We start from the raw sequence: 18,782 nt of genomic DNA on the forward strand, positions 1-18,782 counted from the left end.
CACTCGATGACACTCCACTCCACTCTACGCTACTCTACTCAACGCTATTCTATGCCACTCTACTTACATTACTCCAGTCTACGCCACTCTGCAACACTTTATTCCATTCTATGCCACATCACTCCACTCTACTACACTCTACTTCCCTCTGACAGTCTACTCCACACTATACCCCACCACTTTATGACCCTCCTCTCTACGACACTCTACGACACTTTGCTCCACTCAATGTTCCTCGCTTTAAGAGATATGACGAATTTTCCCTCTCTCCCTTTAACGCAATGCAGTGCACAAGTTCCCGTGTTCAACTGAGTTGTGTGAAAGGTTAGTAAATCTGGCCCTAAATGCTGGTTACTTATAAGCTCAACTCAATCTTTGAACATCTACCCAGTCAGGCTTCCACCCTCACCAAGAGATGGAAACTACTCTCCTAAATGATAAAAACACGTTTGTATACCTGTTATGGATAGCACCAACTCCAGGTAACCCAGTTTCTAAGAAATATAGAGCAGAATTACAATTGGAAACCTTAAGCTTCCCCCTGTCAGCATTGCCCCATGCAATAGGCATCTCTCAAAGAAAAACATGAGTAAAGTTTTTGAGCAGTATCCAAAAGACCTGTAAAGTAGGCAATTACAAATTAAAATTCTCAAAGCAATGTAAAATGAAGAAAAATGTAATACATAAAATAACAGCAGCATTGTAAAAAGAAGTTGATGGGGTAAGGAGTTACAATGTTTTTAAATAAATGTTGAATAACACTGAAAAAAAGAATAATGGGAATTTGAAACTTAATGACAGTCTTGGTGCTCAGGTGACAGAGTCTTAGGTGCTGTTCAGCATAAACACAACGAAGTGTGGGTCAGAAGAAGTCTATTGGTTCATCCTGGTAAGCTGGTTTATTATCAAATGTATTTCATATGGAAGTCAACATTTTCTTGTGTGGCAGAGTGGTGTGGGCATCAGTAGCTCTGCATGGCTAAACACACTGAATTTGGGTACCTGCTGCCATCCCCCTTTTTGGAGCAAAAGTTGAAGGAACCAACTTGAAAGCTATAGCCACTGAGGTAGTTTAACATCTGGCATCCTTTGCTCACCTTTTGTAACTGAATTTTCTCTTCGTGTTGGAAATGGCCCTTTATGCAGAGTCACCCACAAACCTTATGCCTTCCACCTCCCATTTTATCTGAATTTGTTTTTGATGGCTCTAGGATTCTGGGCACTTTACCACTACTAACTAGTGCAAAAATGCATATGCTCTGTATTCAAAACATGGTAACATTGGTTTATTGACAATTTGCATGTTTAATTTTCTTATAAGGCCCTAACAAAGTGCAAAGTATGTGTCCATGGCCTGTACATTTAAATGCTGCTTGTGGGCCTGTAGCACTAATTGTGCCACCCACTTCAGTAGCCTTTAAACATGTTAAACATGGCCCAGGCCTGCTAATGCAGAGCCTGTGTGTGCAGTTTTTAACTGCCATTTTGACCTGGCAAGTTAACCTACTTGCCAGGCCCAAATCTTTTCTTTTAACGCATATAGGTCACCCCTAAGGTAGGCCCGCAGGGTGCAGTGTAATTAAACGGTAGGCCATGTGCTTTTGTGTTTTATATGTCCTGGTGGTGAAAAACTACTAAATCCTCTTTTCACTACTGCAAGGTCTACCTCTCCCAAAGGTTAACATTTGGATTGCCTTAAAACATCTTTAAAGTGTAATTTCTAATTGGGGTCAGAAAGAAATTTGGAGTTTGGTGTCTCCAGACTCACAATTTAAAATCACAAAATATCACAAAATATAGTGAAGTCTGATTTTAAATTGTAAGTCATAAAATAAGACATTTAGAAAATTTGCATTTTTCTACTTTAACCATTCTATGCCTATGCCTGTCTCTGAATCTATGTCTATGTTGGGTGACAGCTGGGATTTGTGCATTCCTTGCAGACAGTGACACAAAGGGAGCTAGGGTGTGACATGTGCATCCTGATGGCCCATCACTAGGTTGATGGGCCTTCCTGAGATAGATTGGGAGGGGGGAGATGCCACTCACACCTGAATAGGGCTGTGCCTGTTCCCCAACAAAGAGCTGCATACACTCCTGTAGTGAATCTGGAGCCAGTGCAGGAAAGACAGGACCTTATGATCTTCAAAGGCCTCTTTGATGTCTGGTACCATGATACGACCAAATCAGAATTTTGCTGGAACCAAGGACATTCTGCCTAGAAGAAGAGCTGCTGTGCTGTAGGAGGGACTGCCACTTTGCTACCTGCATTGCTGTGTTGGGCAGTGAGCTGTAACATGCCGCAGTGGGTCCTAAGCTGTCTTATATATCAACTGGCAGAGAGTTATAAGAGGCTGCAATGGGTCCCAAGCTGTAGTATGTATTAATGGACACCCAGCTATAAGAGACAGCAGTCGGTTCGAAGCTGCAATACCTATCAATGGGAAGCGAGCTATAACAGGCCTCAGTGTGTCCCGAGCTGTAACAGGAATCCATGAGCAGCGAGCTGTAACAGGTTTCAGTGGGTCCCAAGCTGTCTATCAGTGGGCAGCGATCTGTAACAGTAGGTCCATAGCTGTAATTGACATTATTTGGACCCAAGCTGTGACACGCTCAAAGGCCTCATAGGCCTCATGCAGCTCTGGGCATCAATCATCCCCGAGCAGTAATAGACATCAATGGGATTCAAGCTGTAATCAGCATCAAGGGGTCTCAAGATGTAACAGGTAATAATTGCCTTCATTCTATAATATGCATCAATGGTCCTCAAGCTCTAATTGGCATTAATGGACCCCGAGCTAGGATAGCCATTAATGGACCCCGAGCTAGAATAGGCTAAAATTATAATAGGCATCAGTGGATCTCAAGATGAGCTTCACAGTAGACCATGTGCCTGGGCACGAGTTGCTTGGTAAAATTACTGATTCCAGATGGTTATGGCAGCCCTGCACAATAAACGTCTGTGTTCCCTTTGGCGACCATAGGACACGTACTATTCTTCACAATCATCCAAACCACACACGTCACTTCACACAAAAAGAGCACAAACAGTACAGTCGATTGCAAATATAGTGTGCCACTACGCAGGTATACTAATAAAATTATATAAATAGGTTTAATAAAACAATAATAAAAACTTGTTTATCAATTCATTACATTAAAAACCAGTGTCAAAAACAATCAGATCCCTTACATTACATACAAGTACCAGGCAGTGTCCCACAGAAACAGAGTATAATCAAAGAAAAAGATAAAAATATCAAAAAGAGAGTATCAACAAGACAATACAGTTTGTTATCAATAAAATCTATCAATGACGAAGTTAAGTTAAGGCTGGAACTCGATATGCTGAAAATATTTCATCTGTTGCGCCAGCAAACATCACAGATTAGGAGTCAAAGGCGTCGACGGGTTTCGATGGTATTGTCCAGATTTAAACCTCCTTTATTAAGACTATAATATTAACTCTCATAGTGCATATAAAAACCAACCAATGTTATACACCTTCTGAGCTCTATATACGTAATTCTCAGAGTACGTCCGGAATATATCCTGGGTAATTCCGGACACTGATTCCTGGTAACATGGTTTTCTCAAGTTGAGGTAGACCCATAGAATTTTTTTATATTTTAGGCTGTCCATCAATTGAAGACTAAAAGCATAAGTAATACAGTCCGTGAATATTGATTCTCAAAGATTTAAAAGGGGGTATTTTCCGATATAGTTTGTGGATATTGCCCTTCCTCAATTATGCTTCAATCCTAAAGATGCATGCACCCCTGCAACATGCAATGACCAGCTTGTACCCTCAGAATGGAGAAAGATGATATGGACACAAAATTACCAGGCCTTTTACTGCAAATGGATATCTATAGTTCCAGAGACATTTTTTCTCCCATTTATCACCTTAATTGACCACGTGGGTAATTTGATGCGTGGGGAGGAATTGGGGTTGTGGGAGGGGGTGTAGCTCCACGGTTTACTGCCAAGTCCTCTTTTTACGGTTACAGTCCTTGCAGTGCCAAGAAGCTCCTCCCAGAGATGATCCCCTCTATGGACAGGTGCGGGCACTTTCAGCATTTTTTAGGTCTCATTAAAACAGTACCTTTCTTTCCGTGTCTCTCTGCTTCTCCCCTATTGAGCACAGGGTCTTTGATAGATCCTTTTGCCAACTTTGTTTCTCCAGATTCCTGAACTCAGAGACACATGAAATATGTTGCCAGGGTAATAATGCACCTTGACAGCTAGAGCAGGCACTACACATGCCCCACCAGCAGGCCAAATTTATCCTGCAGGCCTCCAGGCTTTCACCAGGGCAAAAGACACACAAGTGATGGACAGAATGCAGAACAAATAAAGCATTCACCCCCAGTCAAGAGATCTGGGTTAAATCCATCATTCTTTTGCTCACCATGCCACCCCAGTTTAGACCTGGCCATGTGCAAATCAGTCTTGACCCTGTGCCTCATGGGAACAGGCCAGCCCAAACTACCAAGCCAGGTCCTCCCAGGACCGGAAACAAGCATCCTAGGACCGGTTTTGGGTTTCGTATCGTATCGTATCGTAAGGGGTGCTTATAAAGCGCACTGACACCATGGGTTTCCTGGCGCTGGTCAGAAGTGAGGGGGGACAGAAAGACTAACCAGATTGGGGGAAGAGCCAAGTTTTTAAAGATTTACGAAAAAGAGTCAAAGAATTAGAAGTTTTAAGAGAGAGAGGGAAAGAGTTCCAGAGCTTGGGGGCCAGGTAGGCAAATCTCCGGCCTCCAGATCTGCAGAGCTTGTAAGAGGGGACAGTCAAGAAGTGGAGGTGAGAGGATCTCAAGTTGCGGGATGGACAGTAGGGTCTGATGAGGGATTTCACAAAGGCAGGGCAGGGGCCAGCTAATGACTTAAAGGTAAGGCAGCCGATCTTGAAGGCTGCCCTAGAGATGACAGGGAGCCAGTGGAGTTTGACAAGGAGGGGCCTGGCGGATTGCCACTTCGGAATCCCTAAGGCCAATCTCGCCGCCTGATTTTGGACCACTTGCAGTCTAGCCAACGATGTTTTAGGCAGACCATGGTAGATCGCATTGGAAAAATCTAGGCGGGAGAGGACGAGGGCCATGATAACCTGCAGGAGGGCATCAGGTGTGAGAAGATATGCCACTTTCCTGATCCTGCGCAGTTGGTAGATACAGGACGAGACCACGGTCCCCACCTGCGGCCCTAGGCATAAGGCGGAATCAATGGTGACCCCCAGACTCTTCACCGAAGCTACCGGGGTGGGAGAAGGGCCCAATTCCGCCGGCCAGAATTGGGGCCCCCAGAAGGTGGCGCTCCTACCGGGAAGGAGGAGCTCCGTCTTACCGGGGTTCAACTTTAACTGGTTGTGGCCCATCCACTGGAGAATGTGGGACATGACTGCCTGAAAGTTGGGGATAGCAGAGGGGGAGTTGAGAGAAAAAATGAGTTGCAGGTCGTCCGCGTAATTAAATACGGTAACGTCCCACTGCCTCAAAGAAAAGAGAAGGGGGCGAAGATAAAGGTTAAAGAGAAGAGGGGACAAAGAAGAACCCTGGGGGACCCCACAGAGCGAGTGCTCTCTAGGAGCCCTGAAGGCGCCCAGACTGAGGGTCTGAGACCTGCCAGTCAGGAAGGATCTGACCCAGGCCAACGCCAGGCCCTGAATGCCAGCCTGCTCGACACGGCGGAGAAGGATGTTATGATCCACCGTGTCGAAGGCGGCTGACAGGTCTAGTAGTACCAGGGCCTGGGGGGCCCCCTTGTCAACACCGTCTCTCAGGGCATCCAGCACGGCCAAGATCACTGTCTCCGTAGAGTGGCCGGGTCTGAAGCCCGCCTGATTGACCTCGAGAAAGTTGGAGCTCTCAATGAACTGTGAGAGACAGGTGGTGACGTGGGCTTCCAGGATTTTTGAGAAGAAAGGTAAGAGGGAGATAGGGCGGTAGTTAGCCGGGGCAGCGGGGTCAGCCCCCGGCTTCTTCAGGAGGGGCACCAACACCGCCTCCTTAAAGGAGCCCGGCACCGTACCAGAGTAGAGAGAAGAGTTTAGCAGAGGGAGAATGCAGTCGGGTAAAGAGTGGCAGATGTCCCGGAGTATAGAGGGGGGGCAACAGTCATCTGGAGATCCCGACTTGATGCGGGTAGCGAGAGTGGCCAAGGAAGATGAGTCTAGGAGAGGAAATTGTGTGAAAGAGGAAGTATTGTGAGGGGGAGAAACGGATCCAGCGCCAGGAGACATAACAGGGATGGTGTCCTTAATCAATACGATTTTTTCGATGAAAAAAGTACTAAGGGTGTTACATGCTTCCTGTGTGGGGGCCTGGGTAGGGAGCGTCCTGGAGTCGGAGGTAAATTCATTAAGAACCTTAAAAATTTCCTTAGACTGGCAGGGGGCAGATAGGATTTTACCTGAGGCATACGTTTTTTTGGCAGCCATAATGGCAAGTTTATACCTATTGCGGGCAGCCACATAGGCGTCTCTGCTAGAGGGGCAGTAGTCCCTCCTCCACTTGCGCTCAAGCTGGCGGAGTTCCAGGTGGAGAACTTTTAGGTGGGGGGTAAACCATTTATGGGAATTGCTGTGCCGGGATTGGGGGAACTTAGTGAGGGGGGCAAAGATGTCACTGGCTGTGGTGAGCCAGTCTGCCACAAGCCCATGGAGCTCGTCGGTGCCAGCGTCATTGGGTCGCAGGGGGTAAGTATGGGACAGATGAGCCAGTAGTTTAGAGGAATCGACAGCCTTCCACTTGCGAGCCGAGCCGCCCTCCCGTGGGGGGACCTTGATCTGGCCAACCGCCGAAAATGTGGTGTCGATCAGATAGTGGTCTGACCACACACAAGGTGTTATTAATGGGCGAGAGGACGTGACTCCATGGGTCCAAATATGATCGAGGATGTGGCCACCCTTATGGGTGGCGGACCTGACAAGTTGGATAAAATTCAGGCTCGTAAGACCCTCGAACAATTCAGAGGCATGAGGGCCAGCGTCCTCGTGCTGAAACCAGTAATTAAAGTCACCGATGATGACAATGCGGGAGGAGCTGGTAGCAATGTTGGTCAGCTGGTTTAAACCCCAGATGTGGGTCCCGGGCTCACTGTGCCACTGGATTCAAGCTATCCTGGCTGATGAGGAGTAAAGCCCTGAAACCGATCCTAGGATGCTGATCCCAATGAGGGGAAGGGAGAATGGGATGGTTCATGGAGGATGGAGAGGGGATACATGCACTCACTGTGTGTCACCTGTGCATGGAACACACCAAGCCATCTCAATAATGTTAATGAGTTCTTTTTACCTCCAGTAGGTGCACACATAGCACAGCCCAGCTAATTCATATTTAATTACAACTTTATTCCACTGATTACAATAATCATATTTTAATTTAACTCATTTATGACCTTTGTTACAGAAAACCTATGTATAGGGCCCACAGGTGATAGATGATAATTATTTATATCATATAAGAGAACCTATGTAGTAGAGCCAAGAAGACGAGATTAAAGGGTATTTGGAGAGACCATATGCTTAGGAGTATGGCAGTGGACACATTTGACATTAATACAAGACAACGCGTGTAGAACAAGCATTTGCAACGCAATAGGTTGCACATTACTGAAAGATTGAGCTATTGGTGTTGCATTATTATTGCAAGACCTATTGCATTGCAAATCCTTGTGTAATCTTGATCTTACCTCTGGGATGTCATGACATTCTTCAGCAGGCCAGTGTCTGCTGGGTGGGAACCAAGCATCGAAAGGCGGGACATATGCACAATATCAACCAACCAGAGAAAAAGAATTTGAAAAGCAGCCCAACTAACCAACCAAAAGCGGTGGGCGTGTTTAAAGTCCCCGATAGCCCATATACCGAACATTGCATGTCTTGCAGAGCAGCGCATGCGCTGCCCAGACTCGACCTAAAAAAAAGTACCTCTGAAAGTGCACAACTCTTGAAAAGGCCAAACAGAAAGAGAGAGTGAAACCTGTCCACGCTGACTAATCGAAAGCAAGAAATGGCAATCAGAGTGACGATAAAGTCAACCAATGGTAAGCAATGGGCAGGCTCTAAGCCCCCTTTTAATCTACGGAGGCAAAAACAACAGGTGATGGACAGAATGCAGAACATTGTCATACATTTACCCCAGTACAGAGATCTGGGCCTAAATCCATAGTTTGTTTGCACTCCACACCACCCCAGGACAGACATGGCCATGTGCAAATCAGCTCTGACCCTGTGCCTCATGGGAACAGTCCAGCCCGAACTACCAAGCCATGTCTTTCCTGGACCGGAGTCAAGCATCCAAGGACCGGTTTCTGGCTATCAGCCGTCATCAGCCTGGATAGCTTGACTCCAGTGGTGTGGAGAGCATGGGACTCAAGTCTGAGCATACCCATCACACTCGGGGTGACAAAGGCGAAAACAACAGGCGATGGACAGAATGCAGAACATTGTCATACATTCACCCCAGTACAGAGATCTGGGCCTAAATCCATCGTTTTTTTGCACTGAGCATGGGGAGCAAAAAAACGATGGATTTAGGCCCAGATCTCTGTACTGCGGTGAATGTATGACAATGTTCTGCATTCTGTCCATCGCCTGTTGTTTTTGCATCCCTTTTAATCTACAACACAATGCCTCGCGAGCAGCCGCTCATGAGCTGCCTCAGGCATGCCATAAAAAAATTATCATTAGCACAGAAGATTCCCTTCTCCCGGTGCGGAGTTCTAAGATGCACTTATGTATAGGCAGTAGCGTACCTTATATTATGCAAAGGTGGGAGATGTGAGGGACCATGAGTATTCACCCACCATCTGCAAAAACAACGGTTCATGTACACACATCTCTGAGGCTAGCTGGGTTTATTTGCTTGGAGGTGGCACTTGCTAAGAGTCATGCTGCCTCACTTTGTTGGCTGTATTATACATTTGACTACTAGCTTTCCAGCCGAATCTAGGCATCTAGGTTTCAATCATCATTTTCTGATCTTTATGGCAGGTTTATGAAAGTTTGTGAGGTGCGCCCGTGGGTCTTGCAGAGAAGAGGCTTGCTGGGGGTAGGATAGGCTTCTGCTGCAACCTGTGACACCCCCTCCCCCTCCTTATGTATGCAAACCAATGAGACCCCCTCTTCGGGGTAGAGCAGTAGTGTGTAGGACCGGTGCTACCCTAAGGTGGAAGGCAGCCACCTGTGGCTGAGGCAAACTGTTACTTTTCCAATGGCACCAAAATCCTTGTTCTGTCCATGCACATGGAGATAAAATACCTTGCTCAGCTTAACTGAGCTGTCTGTTTCTGCTGCTCCCAGTTGCCGGCAAAAATGACACTGTCCTGCAGGACTATAAGTGTTTTCTCCACCCAGGCAGTAATCTTTATCCCCTGCCCCAGCAGATGGAACACATTATGTAATGGGGCCTAAGAAGTTACCTCTACAGTGAGTCTGGTGCACTTTTTTAACCATGAAGAAGCCTGTCTGCAGACCTAATATTACAAATTCTTCCAAATATGTATAAAGTGGGCTCGGCTTCAAACAGAAGAGTATTTTCTCTCACTTCAGAGTACTGGCTGTCTGGTGCATCGCTCCACCTCCCATTGAGTGCTTAGGTTTGTTTACATTTCAAAAGTATGCAGAATCATCACCTATTAAATTATTTTTTTCCTAGAGGGATTATATATAGAAATCAATGTTTTTCTTTTTTCTCATTGTAGCTCAATACCTTATTTTTTACTTAAGTTCCAGCAACCAGGACAGGTCTATAAGCTTTGTAAATACTAATTTGGTATAGAAATGTGCCGCTCGCAGCAGTAGTTGTTGCTCTGACCTGTACAAGCAGTGGTTGCTTTTACTTACTTACTTACGGGACTGACAACGCGGGATTTCTTTACCCTTCGTGGAGCCAGGACTCTTGGTGCGGGACTGCGAGGACCAGCAGCCTTATCACCGTCCGCAGCTGGGGCCTCTTCCCGCCCACTTCCTGTTTGCATTAAGGGCCATATGTATCAACGTACCCTTTAGCGATTTCTTAATAGCGATTTTTAAGGAATCGCTATTTAGAAATCGCAAAATGGTATGTATGTAGAAAATCGCAATTTTTTAGCGATTTCTAAAAATTCCTTAATTGAGATTAGCAAATTGCTAATCGCAATTAAGGAATAATTTACCATTCATTCCTATGGGCCAGGAGGCCCATAGGAATGAATGTGAAATTATTCGCAATTTGCGATTCACAATTTGCTAATCGCAAATTGAGAATAATTTCAATGGTGCAGGGGTGTCCAAAGGACACCCTGTTGCACCCCTGAAATAAGCATGGGTGCACATGTGGTGCACATACATGCCCTACGGGCATGTATGTGCATCACATGGCACTTTGAAAAATGCTGAAATGTGCATTTTTCAAGGACATCGCAACTTACCACCAACTAGAAGTTGGTGGTAATTTGCGATTCCTTAAGGACATTTTGAAAATTATTTTTGCTTCATACATTGCATTTAAGGAATCGCAAAATTTGCGAATCCTTAAATGCAATCGCAAAATAAGGAATGGCAAATTTTTCGATTCCTTATTTTGTACCCAAATCCTTTCATACATACCATGAAAACGGGTTCGCAAAAGCCAAAATTCTGCGAATTTCGGCATTTGCGAACCCATTTGGCCTTGATACATATGGCCCTCAGTCACGCTCATTCAGCGTTCCGTGGGACGCGCGCGGGATGCGCACTGGCGCGCGCTGGGCGAAGCCCGGGCCAAGGGCGGGCCCATTTGAGCCCGTTCGAGCATGGAGAGGCTGGGCTGGGCCACCCCTCAAACGGCTGAAGACTGCGACTTTCCAGTAAGTCTCCTATTGACTGCTCGTATTACTATATGTATTGAGTATGGCAGGCCGCTCAGGAAAAGGTAGTAAGGCCATGTTTGGGGGTTCCGTGGCAGGTACCCTTGATCAGTTTATTGTTAGAGCTACATCTGTGCTTGCAAGAGAAATCGACATGACAGAGCGTCGACTTTCTCTTGATCCGGCCTTTACCAAACGTTCATCACTGGGTAACATCGTGCTATCAAAAACACCTGAACGCAGTGTAAAGTCAAAAGCTATTACTGATTTGCCATCTGTATGTTTGGACATTGACCTAACCACCACAGATATAGCGTCCCAATCAACAAGTGGGCTTTCTAATCCTCAAACCAACTGTACTACCAGTGCAGTGATTAGGCCCCCAGACGGGGTATCAACCGGCTCATCAACATTAGCGCAGTCCGGAGTGAAACTGTCTTCAAATGAACAACAATAGGCGCAATAGCGAAAAAGAAACGTGGAGGGGGTGTTAAAAGAGGTAATCAAGAAAAAAACTCTAAAGCTAACTGTCCTGTATTAACATCGGCTGAACAATCCAACCCGGATCTTGATACACACAGAGAAAATACCATTGGCTCTAATGCCACAGCTGATGGACCACTGTTTCTTGATGAAGGGTTTTGGGCTAAAGTTGGAGGTATTGTTGCATCTTCTATCCGACCAGTTACGGACAGACTAAAGGTCATCGAGGAAAGATTAAAGAAAATTGAACAATTGACCTTATCAAACCTAGAACTCCACAAAAAGAACCAATTTACAGCACACCCAGTATCTCAAGTTAATTCTCTTCCTATTAAAGCGACAAGTAATGTGCAGACGCCTACGCCTATCCTTAAGATTTCCGTTGTGGATTTGACAAAAGAAATTCCACGGAGTGATGCTGAAAGAGGACAGCATAAAAAGAATGCTATAGGCTCACAGCAAAAAAGAGTCTCAATTAATAGATCTGGTGAAATAAATGCTGTAGTGGAGGGTGGTTTGATTAAAGGGAAGGGTGGAAATGAATTTAATGAAACGATGGATCAAGGTCAATTGATCCCAAATATTGATTTACCACCGGAATCTGTCCCGTACGTTGTAGTTCTGACAGGGGTCCCCGAGCTGGGTAAAGACAGCCAGGAATCAGTTATAGAATTAAAGAATAAAACGACACACTGGCTTAACGTCCACAGACCCTTACCCTATCACATTCAAAGTAAGATTTTATTCGTTCGCAGAATGAATTGGGTCGGTACTACTAGAAAAAATGTTTCGGGGGACTGCATTATTGTAAATTTTAAGGATAGGCAAGCCGTACAGTACATTTGTGCTGGGTGGCCTAATCTCACAAATACTAGAATACAGCCACTAAATTTAACTTACTTCTATATACACGATCCATCTAAGAAAAATTATATCCAACAGAGAAGGCCTGCGGAATGGAAGTTTGTTGATAGCGGCCTGAGTAGAGGGCATGATTATGAGAGTTTTGATCTGGAATATGGCTGCCCCACTAGCAATAGATATAGCGCGCTTGAAATGGTTGATTGACTCACCCCAAGAATTATTACATCCAGGTATCCTAATGTAGTAAGGATGAAAGAAACAGAGGGACAATACAGTGAAAGTAGATCCTTTAATTCTGTTATGGGTGTGCAAGACATATTCATTGCAGAAGGCAAAATGAACATGAGGAACGATTCTAATCCTTCCATGGCGAAGGAAGGTAACCCCTGTAAATTACAGGCATCCCGATCAAGAAGTGAAAGGGAAAAACCTATCGCAGATAACCAACAGAATATAGAACATTGTCCCGATCCTTTGGCCAGTTGTAATTTAAGTGCAAACAAAAATGTTCTTGTCGAATCTAAGAATATAGAAAAGGGTAACACCATTACCTTCCTATCCTGGAATATTGCCGGGTTATCAAATAAGATCAGGGATCCAGGGTTTTTACCTTTCATACAAGATTTTTCTATCATATGCCTACAGGAGTGTTGGGAACGGGAGGCTATTCATATTAATGGCTTCCGTACTTTCCATACTCCCGCTATTCCGTCAACAAGAGGCCGAAATAAAGGTGGACTCTGTATTTATATCTCAAATATATTGAACGATATGGTTATAAAATCTAATACTCACTCCAACTATTACCAATTTTTAGAGCTGAATGTAGGAGGAAATCAAACAATTGTTGGGACTAATTTCTATAACAATATCCCGAAAGTAGAGCTAAGTAAGGTTTTTGAAGAGATCTCGCAAAGCTTGTTAGATATTGACGATAATTGCCCCGCTGAGACATGTGTCCTATGGACGGGCGATTTTAATTGTTTTTTATGCCCTAACAGCCACTTGGGCGTTTGTGGTCTGGATAATGGTAGAGGAGACCCCTGCACTCATTTTCTACATTCGGCTGTAGGAAATTATCTTAATAACCTAATATTCCACTTGGATTTGGGCTTTGTAAATGAATTATGTCCCTTTTGAGCCTACATTTAATGGAAGGGGATGTCAATCAGTGATAGATTTGGCACTGATTTCCAACAGTCATTCTTGCCACGTTCTTACTAACAAAACATGGGACATGGCAATAAGCGATCACTTCCCAAATAGCTTCTTCCTTTCTTTTGTGGCACGTAACAGAAAAAAACTGATTTAATTGATAATTTAAGCCTAGCGAAAAAGAATGGATAAGCTATTAAGTGGAACAAAGTAGAGCCCACTGCCTTCTTTGAAACCTTAGTTAAGAATAAATATCAAGAATTCGTAACATGCCTCTCAGAGAATGATGACTGTATTTCAGTAATTTCGGCTTTTTGTAGTATCTCTGAAGAAATCTGCAATTCTCTTACGGAAACTCCGAAGAATAACAAGCCCAAGGTGCAGGGCTGGTTTGATTCAGAGTGTAGCAAAGCTCACGCACATTTTTTTTTTTTAGCTCTTTTATAGCGCATGGCTACCCGGAGGCATCCCAGCGCTTAAGCTGCGAGCAGAAAGGGCCTGAGATAAGCAGAGATAGTTTCATTAGATTCCAGGAAAAAGCCAGGTTTTTATTTTCCTACGGAAAGAAAGATAATTGGGCTCCTGATGAAGTGGGGGGGGGGCAGAGAGTTCCATAACTTTGAGGTGTTATAGGAAAAGAGGCGACCACCCGAACGAGCCTTGTTGATTCAATTGACTTGTGCCAGGTTAAGATCGTTGGAGCGGAGGTTTCTGGTCGTTTTGTATGGTTTGAGCAGCTTGTTAAGGATAGGGGGGCCTTTGCCTTGCAGGATTTTGTGGGCCGTACAGAGGGCTTTGAAGTGTACCCGTTCTTTTATTGGTAGGCAGTGGAGTGATCTTAGCGCTGGCTTGGCTGAGGAGCGATGGTTCGTGCTCGTTAGCAGTCTAGCTGCTGAATTCTGGACCACCTGTAATTTCTGGATCACAGAAACCGGGGCTCCCAGGTAGAGAGCATTACCGTAGTCAAGCTTCGATAAAATCATAGCTTGGACCAGGATTTTTTTGGCTCTATCAGGAAGTTGAGGGAGGATTTTACGTAGGGATTTTAGGAAGCCAAAGCAGGTGGCCGCAGTTTTTCTGGCTTGTGTTTTGAATGAAAGGTCATCATCTAACCAAAATCCTAAGCTCTTGATCACGCTTTTTGGGGTCGGACCCGCACCCATAGAGGAAGGCCATAGCGTGGGGGAGTTGAATGATGCCTTCCTGCCCAATAACATCAGTTCAGTCTTCTGGTTGTTCAGTTTGAGCTGAGACTGGCCCATCCACTTTGATACCTCATCGAGACAATTGCTCAGGCTCGAGTTGGACAGATCAGCCTGATTCAGAGAGACCACGAACTGAGTGTCATCAGCGTAGCTGATTAATTCAATTCCGTAGGGGGCCACTATCTCGGCTAAGGGGGACATGTACACATTAAAAAGTGTGGGGCTAATGGAGGAGCCCTGAGGGACCCCACACTGCAGGGGTAACGGCGAAGAGTGGCAATCGCCTTCAAATACTTTAAAATACCTCTCGCAAAGAAAGGATTCGAGCCAAGAAAGGGCCTTTCCCGAGACTCCGACTTTGTTTAGGCGGGATAGAAGGATACAGTGACTTACCGTATCAAAGGCGGCACTGAGGTCTAGGAGGATGATGGCCACATTGCCACCTGTGTCCAGGATCCTCCTAGACTCTTCCACCACCTTAAGAAGTGCCGTCTCCGTCCCTTGACCCGGGCGGAAGCCTGTTTGAGAGGGATGAAGTAAATTAAAGTTTTCCAGGAATGAGGACAGTTGATGGTTTATGAATTTTTCTGCCAGTTTACTGATGCCCGGGAGGAGGGAGATGGGGCGGTAAAAGTCTCCAGGGTCAAGGGTAGGTTTTTTTAAAAGAGGTTTGACCATGACCATTTTCCAGTCCCGTGGGACTGTGCCTGCTTCAAGCGAGGTGTTAATCAGATTGATGACAGGGGATGCCAAGATAGGCAAGGCTAATTTCAAGATGTTGATAGGAACAGGGTCAAGGGGGGAGCCACTTTTAATTGAGTTGAGGAGGGGGGGTAGCAATTCCTCGGTGAGAGGGATAAAAGAGATGAGTTCGGGGGAGGTCCCTTGAGAGGAAGGTTTAGATAGCGGGAGAGGTTTGGGGAAGGTGATGGGTGGAAGACCTAGAAGAATTTTTTGAATTTTTTTATGGAAGAAGAGTGCAAGTTCTTCACAGCGGGGCCCTGATGCGTTTGGGGCAAATGGGGGGTCAGGGGGTTTCAACAGAGTTTTAACAATTCTGAAAATCTCTTTCGATGAATTGGGGGATGCAATGATTTTCTCTGCGTAGAAAGCTGTTTTAGTTGCATTTAGCGCAGCTTTGTAGGATTTGATGGATGCCCTGTATTTAGTTTTTATCTCTGGATCAAAGTCTTTTCTCCATTGTCTCTCCTCCTTTTTACAACTCTGTTTAAGTTTTCGGAGCTCTGGGCTAAACCATTGATGGATCCCCTTTTTTGGGTTATAGATTTCCTAGGTAGGATGGCGTCCAATGAGTTCTCTATCCACTGGTTAAACTCTGGGTTCGCTACATTGATGTCTGGGTTGGCGGGCGGTAAAGTATTTCTTAGGGCTTCCGACCATTCGTTTATATTGAGTTTGGACCAGTGTCTTGTCTGTTTAGTGCTAGAGGGTTTGACCGGGGCTGGGGGAGAGACAGTCCAGGTGAAAGATATGATGAAATGGTCTGACCATGGGATAGGGATCGGGTCCAAGGTAATTAAATTCGAGATGTTAAAGAATATGGGGTCAAGCAGGTGTCCCTTTAAATGTGTGGGATTTTGGACTCTTTGAACCATTTCGCATGTCTCTAGGTCTTGGGCCAGGTCCACAGCTAAGGTATCTAGTGGGTTATCGAAATTGAGGTTCGGATCTCCCTGTATGGTAAAATTGGAAGCCGCACGGGCAAGGTTCACCACCGATTCTAGTAGTGTTTTGAGGAATTGTCCTAAGGATCCTGGAGGACGGTATACTAGAAGCCCCGTGAAGGAGACTGATGGTGAAAGCGTGATCAAAAAATGGACGTTTTCACAGTCAAGTAATGGACTGCCTAACAAGCGACAGACTAAATGATCTTTATGAAGGATAGCGATCCCTCCTCCTATGTTCCCTGTTCGATCGAGGTGCTGGATTGAGTTTCCCGGAGGCAGGGCCTGGACAATGTCTGGGCCTGAGCTGGGTCCTAACCATGTTTCTGTAAGAAACAGTGCGTCCAGTGTCGCATCCTGAAGTAAGAGTGAAATCTCCGAGGCATGTTTAGGCAGGGAGCGGCAATTCAATAGTGCCATATTGAGCTTGTGCACCTGTGTCTGCCTGATCTCTGCCGGCTTAATCAGTAGGTAGGGGCAGTGTCGGCAATAATGTTGATTGTGTGAGGGGTCTAGCGAGTGTTTACACAAGGAGTTAGGCGAGGTGGTGGCGTGTTTTAATTGCAGAAGGGAGCAGCGCGGGTACGTGACTAGGACAGCCGTGGGGAGGACAGGGTTGATGGTCCCTGGGCCCGTACTGGCGCGGACGGGCGCAGACAGGCAGGACTCTGGCATGACTCCGGCGTGAGTCCGGCGTGAGTCCGGCGTGAGTCCGGCGGGTCCACCAATCGCGTCCGCTACGCGGAGAGCGGCCGTCCCCTTTTATAGGCAGCTAGAGCACACCAGAGCGCTTACTCACACCCAAATTGGCCGCTGCAGGGGCTTCGACTCCCCGGGACCACACTCTCAGTGTCAGTGCTCAGCTGAGAGTGGGCCCAGGCAGCGGAGAGATGCAGCTGAGGTGTCTGCCAGGTAAACGCTTTTTAATCAAGCGGAAAGGCACCACAAGTAAAATACACTAAAACGCTTCTTAAATCGAGCGAGGGTGATGGTGGCAGAGTTAAGAACACACAGGATTTTAAAATAGGTGAGAGAGAACCTAAATCTGAAGCTGGTGCTTAAAAGCAAACCCAGAAATGTCGCCGCAATTAGAAATGCCAGAACTATGTATTATAGTGAAATAAAAAAATCGAAAGAAGGTATTAAAGCAGGAGGCGTGGCAGGCCTTACATCAAGCCTGTTTGGCTAAAGATAACATAGGATTCTGGAGGGCGGTAAATGACCCTTTTTTTGCAGATAGGAAAACTGATTTAATAGAGGTGGCAATAGATGAGGACACTTAGGTTAACTAATTCACTGAGCTATATCAAAAAGATGATTTATCAGGGAATGTGAATGCTGGAATACTTGGAGTAGAGGATATCAATGCTCATGGACTATTCCCAATTGACATCGCCTTTTCATTATCTGAAGTCGAAACTGCTATAGCAGAGAGCGCTGCAGAAAAAGCCCCTGGGCCGGATGGGGTTCCTGTAGACATATATAAATCTAATGCTAAGTTTTGGGCGCCCCTTTTAACTAATGTTCTAAATAGCTGTAATAAAACTGGGTTTCTCCCTACATGGCAAGAGGCCATTGTGTTCCCAATCTTCAAGAAAGGAGCCCGTAATGACCCAAAATGTTACCGGCCAATTTCATTGTTGGATTCTTTAATGAAGGTTGCAGGGAAGGTAATACTCAATAGACTGCAGCTATGGGCGGAAGAAACAGGTATCTTATCAAAATTTCAATATGGTTTTAGATCAGGATTAGGCACCACAGAACAAGGTCTAAACTTAGCAATTATAATAGCTAAATATGTGGTGACAAAAAGGGACAAACTTTATCTAACACTTGTCGACCTGAGTTCGGCTTTTGATTGCCTGAATCATGAATTTTTATGGTCCACATTACTGCAACTAGGCATTGACTTAAACCTGCTGAATTTTATTAAAGAATTATATTGGGGGGCGGGTGCGAGGGTGCGGTATGGGAACAACGGCGAGTGTACCACAAAATTCCCCATAAATAAAGGAGTCAGACAGGGATGCATACTTACACCGTTTTTATTTAATTTATATATAAATAGCGTGGCATCCCATCTTACCAAAGATAAACAGGATTACCCCCAAATTGGAGACCTCTCAGTCCCAATTTTATTATACGCAGACGATGCGGTAATTATGGCCAGGACTCAAGTTGGTCTACAGAGAGCACTTGCCAATTTTTCAAATTATATGAGCACAAGAGGATTAAAAATTAATATTAGCAAGACTTTTAGCATGTGTTGTAATACAAAGAGAAACCCCGTGTGCAAGATCTTTTTATCAAACACAAAGATAAACACAACCAGCACATTTTCTTACCTGGGCATCAACTTATACAAGAAGGGGACCTGGTCATCAGCAGCTCATACAAGGAAACTAGCTTTCTCACTGGCCATTGGAGCGGTGAGAAATTTTGCTAATAAATTAGAGGGGCGACCTGTGCCAGTTTTGGTGGACATATATAAGTCAAAATGTGTGTCCACCGTAACATATGGTGCAGGAATCTGGGGGATAGCGGATACTCACGAAATC

The sequence above is a fragment of the Lissotriton helveticus genome, assembly GCF_964261635.1.
Source record: "Lissotriton helveticus chromosome 1_1 unlocalized genomic scaffold, aLisHel1.1 SUPER_1_unloc_57, whole genome shotgun sequence".
Taxonomy (NCBI): domain Eukaryota; kingdom Metazoa; phylum Chordata; class Amphibia; order Caudata; family Salamandridae; genus Lissotriton; species Lissotriton helveticus.